This window comes from Pinus tabuliformis, chromosome 6, assembly GCF_031772625.1.
Source record: "Pinus tabuliformis cultivar Carrire ecotype Pingquan chromosome 6, CPIR1, whole genome shotgun sequence".
Lineage (NCBI taxonomy): Eukaryota > Viridiplantae > Streptophyta > Pinopsida > Pinales > Pinaceae > Pinus > Pinus tabuliformis.
The window spans coordinates 526,647,428-526,654,206 of record NC_142292.1 but is presented as its reverse complement, the minus strand read 5'-3'; the positions used below and the strand labels follow the sequence as shown (position 1 = coordinate 526,654,206).

The 6,779-nt window shown below is 36.7% G+C and overlaps 1 pseudogene; it reads right to left on the bottom strand.

Annotated features, from left to right (window-relative positions):
* Nucleotides 1-1,172: 1,172 nt before the first annotated feature.
* Nucleotides 1,173-2,712, bottom strand: LOC149259612 (UBP1-associated protein 2B-like; annotated as a pseudogene).
* Nucleotides 2,713-6,779: the final 4,067 nt, after the last annotated feature.

The following is a 6,779-nucleotide window of genomic DNA, read 5'->3' as shown; positions in this document are numbered from 1 at the left end:
CTACAAAAAGCACCACAAACAACAATGCATCAAATCCTCAAGACAAAGGACACATCAAAACTCAACACTGCATTAGTTCCAATTTGTATTGAACAACAACAACAGATTGTGATGACCACTTCTGAAAAAGAAACTATTGGTACCAAACAAACCCATGCATCATAAAGCTTGGACTCAGACAAAGAAATACTGACAATTATAAATGAATCACAAAAGTCTATTTTATCATCCACACCCAACTCTAGTGGTTCAAGAAAAGTGGAAAAAAATAAAGATTAGAAATAATAGGTTAACTCTCGGATGAGTTCTTATTGATCTTGGTCAACAAGGCCCGCTATTATGCATATGCCTTGAGCATCTACTATATGTAATTTTGTTCATTTCCTTTTGAATAAAATTGTGATTTTTCCTGAGGAAAAAAACTAGATGTTATATTTGAATTCAAATTGAAGATTACAAAATATTATAAATGAAATCAAATTGGAAAGTGTAAATCCCATCTTAGATCCAATTAATTTTGATTGGTCGCTGACAGAAATCAAATCTCTTTTTACTCTAATTTAACAGATCTAAAACTAAATAAATATACACTAACATACAATATCATCTCAAACACTAAATTATAACCTAATGTAAAAACCACGAAACCACACCAACAACAAAACCAAAAGATACATTTCCGATCCCAACTATCAATATATATAACCTAAATTATAACCTAATGTAAAAACCACAAAGCGACGAAAACAACAAAACCAAAAGATACATTTCCAATCCCATTAGCGTTTAACCAATGAACTAAATTTTGTAATAACTTTCTAAGAGAGTTAAGAAAAACACTAAAGAGAAGCGGAAACTTCCCATTCCCACCTGAATACGAATCCATAGTTACAAAAAAAATTGTATCATGTAGAGTGCAGTTTAATATATATATATCTATATATATATATATTTTCATCGATGAAGCTATATTAAAAAAGTCAAAATTCTTGTTACGCATAGCAAACGTAGACGAAGTTCACCATCAGCTGGTTGAAAATGTCAAGAGTTTGTTAAGCAAAACCTAATAAACAAAGATGATGACTGGCCAACATCAATGAATCCCAGGCAAATGAGCCCATACAAAATACATCTTCAACATTGTATCAGCGCCATCTCCTTTGGAAATGCATCTAACGTGGTAAATAAGGAGGCATTCCACCTAAAGAACCAGCGCCCGACTGCGACTGATACTGATACTGCCCAAGCTGGGAACTCTAATATGCATTCAAACCTTGTAGAGCTGTACCATAATCGCCAAGAACACCGGGATTAACACTGCCAGCACCGCCATGCTGAAACCCATAACCCCCCAAGCTCGGGTGCCCTCCATACGACCCTACTGATCCAAGCGAGTTCTGATCAGATGGCGAAAACGCAGGCGCCTGCGACAGCGAAGGTGGATTGAATGAAGAAAGCGAATGATTCAGCCGAGGAAAGATCTGATTCTGACCGGCCAAAATAGCATTAAACGCCTGACTGAACCCGGGAGCACCGCCCTGATTAAAAGGCAATGAGCTGCCAAGAACACCCTGTGCTGCCCCGGCCAGTATCGAACCCGCGCCGTGGGTGAGCGCCAGGTCATTGGGGTGTAGAGTGCCAGTAACAGGGGTATGCGTGCTCCTCTGCTTGCTACCCTCTGCTGCCCGTTTGCAGTTCATGGAATGACCTTCTATACTTTTGTTCGGCTCCTCCAAAGCTTTCTTAGCACCCTCAACAGTCTTGTAAATGAAAAGTGCAAAACCTCTGGACTTTCCCGTCTGCTTATCAAACCCTAACGGCCCTTCCTCTACTTCCCCGTATTTAAAAAAAAAGTTCAACAATTTCTCCGCCCCAATATCGGCCGGAACGTTGGGCTGGAGCTGGTATTTAATGCCCTCAGAGCATCACGCAACTTAGCCCGATAACACGGGAGCGAGCAAATATTATTTAATGTCGAATTTGCCCGTTATCGCGTTAAGTCGCGTGCTGCTCTGAGGACATTAAATACCCAATATATGACTGGTTAGCTCTTTCCCAAACGTTGCTCACATAGATTTTCCGCCCAGTGGTCTCGGTGGGAGGGTGCGCTGGCGCCGGGCCAGCGGACGCCATCTGGCAAGCAATCATTCTGCTATCGATTTTCTTGCTGGGCTCCTTCACGGCTTTCTGCGCACCTTCCATGTGCATAAATGTCACGAATCCGTAACCTTTCGATTTGCCGGTGCTCTTGTCCATGATGACAGTGCATTCTTCAAGTGCGCCGTATTGGGAGAAAACGGACTTCAAAGCCTCCGACGTAGTGTCCCAGCCGAGGCCATGGACGAAGATTTTCCTGTGCGCCGGATCCTTGTCAGCGAGTTTTCGAATATTTTCTAGAAGCTGCGGGTTTTTTTTAGCGTTCTCAGAGATGATGTACATCAACTGTTCCTTGCTGAAAGGCTCCAGCAGCTTCTTCAAGTCTTCTTCGTCTTCCTCGACTTCGGCTTCGTTGCTACCATCGGCTTCAGAGTTTTCACTTTCTTCATCTTCTTTTGCCACGGCTATATCTTCTTCGTCTTCCTCGACTTCGGCTTCGCTGCTACCATCGGCTTCAGGGTTTTCACTTTCTTCATCTTCTTTTGTCACGGCTATATCTTCTTGTGCTTCTTCTTCCACCTCCACCTTCCTCTTCTTCGCCATTGCCGCCCTAGCTCAAACTCTCTTGCTTCCTCGGTCCTAGCTCAAACTGTTTTGCTTCCTCAGCCTCGCACCCTTTCGCTGAACACTCAAATCTTACAGCACCTTAAAACCCTAGAAATCTCTGACCGAATACAACCAGCCAAAGAATCCACTGTCTTTTATAATGAAGTTTTACATCATTCAGCCTCGCACCCTTTCGATGAACACTTCAAAATTCAAATCTTACAACACCTTAAAACCCTAGAAATCTCTGACAGAATACAACGAGCCGGCGATTCCTATTTCCAATCCCATAGGAAATTTATTGCGCCTGACATGCGCCCGAGATAGCCATATATAACACGCCAGTATTTTTTTTCTCTGTAGCCATCACCACCGGCGTGTTATATATGGCTATCTCGGGCGCGTGTCAGGGCGCAATAAATTTCCTATGGGATTGGAAATAGGAATCGCCGAGCCCAACGAGCCAAAGAATCCACTGTGCTTTATAATGAAGTTTTACGCATACATATATACCTTACAATGATTGTTTATCGAGTTGGGTAAATGTCAAGTTATAAATATTTTCTAATAGGTATAAATATTTAACATTTATATGTAGGGTACAAGAAATTTAAAAATAACAAAGAAGGTTGAAATAATATAAAGTTTGGTTTATGTAAACATTTAAATGTCGACTCAATTAATAATAAAAATGTAATTTTAAAATTAATTTATTATATTTTGATTTTGTTATTAACTTGTGAATAGATTTTGTTAGGGCCAATATCATCGCTTATCAATACCACATGCCCAAAAACCATAACTTATTTCACAATTAATTGATTATCAATTAGGTTTAATCCTTATTGTTCCCTTAATATTTTTCCTTTATTTAATATAAATAATTAATTTGAATAAAAAAATTATCTAATTTATTTAGTGATTAATAATCCTTATTTATTAATTTATTCTAGTTCATACCATAACACCTCATGGGTTAGAACTGTTATGGGTTCATCTATTTTTTAGAATATTATTCCTATTTGGTTATATAAAAATAGGACTGATAATAAAATTAACCAATTAGTTATTTATGTAATAAACATAATATTTTGTTCCCTATATTATTATGAGTTTATTTAATTTTTATTATTATTAGTAAAGAAAAATGAGGGTAATTAATTATTTGGTTTATTCTTCCTAATTCAAAATTTTCATTTAGATATATTTAGGTGCATATGAAATTAAATAAATAAATATATCTAACTAATTAATTAATGAATTAACTAAAATTTCCCTAATCCCTGGACCAGTCATATATAGATGTTGCCTTGTCAACTATACCCATTCCCTGTGGTCAATTATAGCTATTTTTTTCTAGGCATTTGAATGATGTTTCTCTCTATTTAACCTATGCGATCTCATTCTTCATCTTGTCATGACGATGAACCACACTTGTTGGTTCGAAACACGTCGACAAATGAATTCTTATGTGATTATCGCCAAAAACCTATCTTAAAAATCAAAATACTTTATAACGATATGCTTCTTAACAATTGATATTCACTCTCGCTTTACCGTGGATATTATTAACCATCATAGATCCATCTTAACACCGGATCTATCAAGTGCCGAGAGGGATCAAATTTCTCGAGGTGCAAACCTATTTTTTGAATGTAAAATTTGAGGGAATGTTTGCACTTCGATAGATTTGCAGGAGAAATTGCACAATACTGATGTGAATTGACATGGAGGTAGCTATCTGTGTGAGCCTTCTTTCTGTATACTTTGTGGGCCAACAATCCATCTCTTTTTCTTATTAGAAGAATCTCAAGGAATGGAATGCAATTATTTTCCTCACCCTCCATTGTGAATTTAATTTCATTAGAAATGATGTTAAGGTGGTTTAGGAAGTTGTTTAGCTCAGAGTCCCCATGCGGCCAATTCACACTAGTGTCATCAATGAAACTTATCCAATATTTGAGTTTAAGAGGGTAGGTTTCCAAGGCTCTTCTCAAATTTCTCCATGAAAAGGTTGGATACTATGGGGGATAATGGAGACCCCATAGACACCCCTGTTTTATGTTTGAAATACTCACCTTGGAAGTGAAGAACGTAGAATGAAGACAATTCGCAGTAAGTTTGGTAGTCTCAAGGTTCGTAACCTCCATAACTACTTGAATAACTTCTTTTAATGGTATCTTTATGAATAGTTGAGTTACATAGAAGTTCACAATCTTGTCTTTTGGATCCATCCTTTTTCATTTGATGAGCTCCACATAATGGTTTGAGTCTTTAATGTAGGAGTAAGTTTTGCCAAGAGGGGCAAAGGAGTTGGCTACATATTTTGCTAATGCATATGTGGTAAATCCAATTATGTTTACTATGAGTATTATAGTAGTACCATTCTTTTGAATTTTGGGAGCTCCATAAATCCTAAGCGTAATCTCATTACTCAGTAAAAGACACTTCTTTAATCCTTGGTCAATATTGAAATCCTTGATGGCTCTTTTGACTTCTTTGATTATCCAAGAAATAAGATTATCTTTAAGTTTTTTTGTAACTGCCATAATCCTCCTTGTTCATCACAACAATGGATCTCCTTTGTCAAATTTTAGAATAACAATACCCTCATTGTTTCTTAGGCTTTTGAGAGTGAGTAATTGACCTTTGCTTCGGTCATTCCCAGGTGGTTTTTATTTTCTTAGGTGGTTGATCGTTGTGCATTGAGAGCCCTTATTCTTGATGTCTTTTCGGTTTGTCTCATTGGTGCTTAGATTGTCTTCCATGAACTTGCTTACATTGGCCTACTCCATTCTAATCTCAATGAGAGAGCCTGATTTGAAGTGCAATGTGTCTTCCTCAATCTTCATCGCGTACGTTTTAAAAATATGATTCATTATCGAGTTATCTTGGATGTTAACTAACCTCCCCACATCATGTTTTGTGTGTGTGTTTGCAGTGTTGTTAAATGTGTCGAGAATGCAACTATTACTTTCAGCGCTATCCTCATTATGATAGTTCCTATCTAATTTTCCAACCAATGCTTGGCAGATGGGTTTATTAACCCTTGCAATGTTGTTTCCTATGAATAATTTTCAATAAACTCTCTCATATTGAGAAATAGAAAACATATATCCATGAAAAAGTGTATATATATCTATATATATATATATATATATATATATCTATCTATATATATATAGATATATATATATATATATATATATATATATATATATATATATATATATATATATATATATATATATATATATATATATATCTATATCTATATCTATATCTATATCTATATCTATATCTATATGTATGTATGTATGTATGTATGTATATATATTTATTTATTTAGATTTAATAATTTTGAACAAATTGGTTGAAGAGCTCTGAAGGGAGAGGGAGTAATGGCGCATTCTGGTAATTGCAGAGCAGTGAGGGTTTACGGATTTGCAGATCTTTGTGGATATAAAACTTGTTGCCTAAAAGACGTGACTGAAGAACAAGCCAGGAATGCCTCTAAGGATCAAGCGCTGATGATCTGTGACACATGGTTTCCAATTGAAGCAAATTAGGGTCTTGATTCTAACCTATCAACAACGCTAAGGTTTCAATTTCAAGATCCCTACCTTTCCCTTCCCAGTGATATATATCTATCATCATCCAAGCATGTAGAGGACAAATCTACCAAGCATGCAGAAGACAAATCTACGTCCGGATCTGATAGCGAGGGAAATAATAGGAACTCAACCTTTTTGATCTACCAATTTCTCTTATCTCTACGCAAAGATAGATCGGGAGAACGATGTGATCTGATGGAACTTCTGTTTGATATGGGGTGAACTTAATGTATAAATGAAGAAATGCAATTACCACAGAAAAGAACAATGTAGCCCTATGAAAAGTCAACATGGTATCGAAGATGGGCTAAATAAAAGCCATGAACATCACTCTGATGATGACACCTTTGATGGAAGCAAGAAGAGGATGGTGGAGACCTAAAATACTTCTAAGGTTTGAAGAAAACCCTAGGAAAATTTATTATTAGGGTTTGATGGATTCTATGAGGTTAGGGTTGGAGA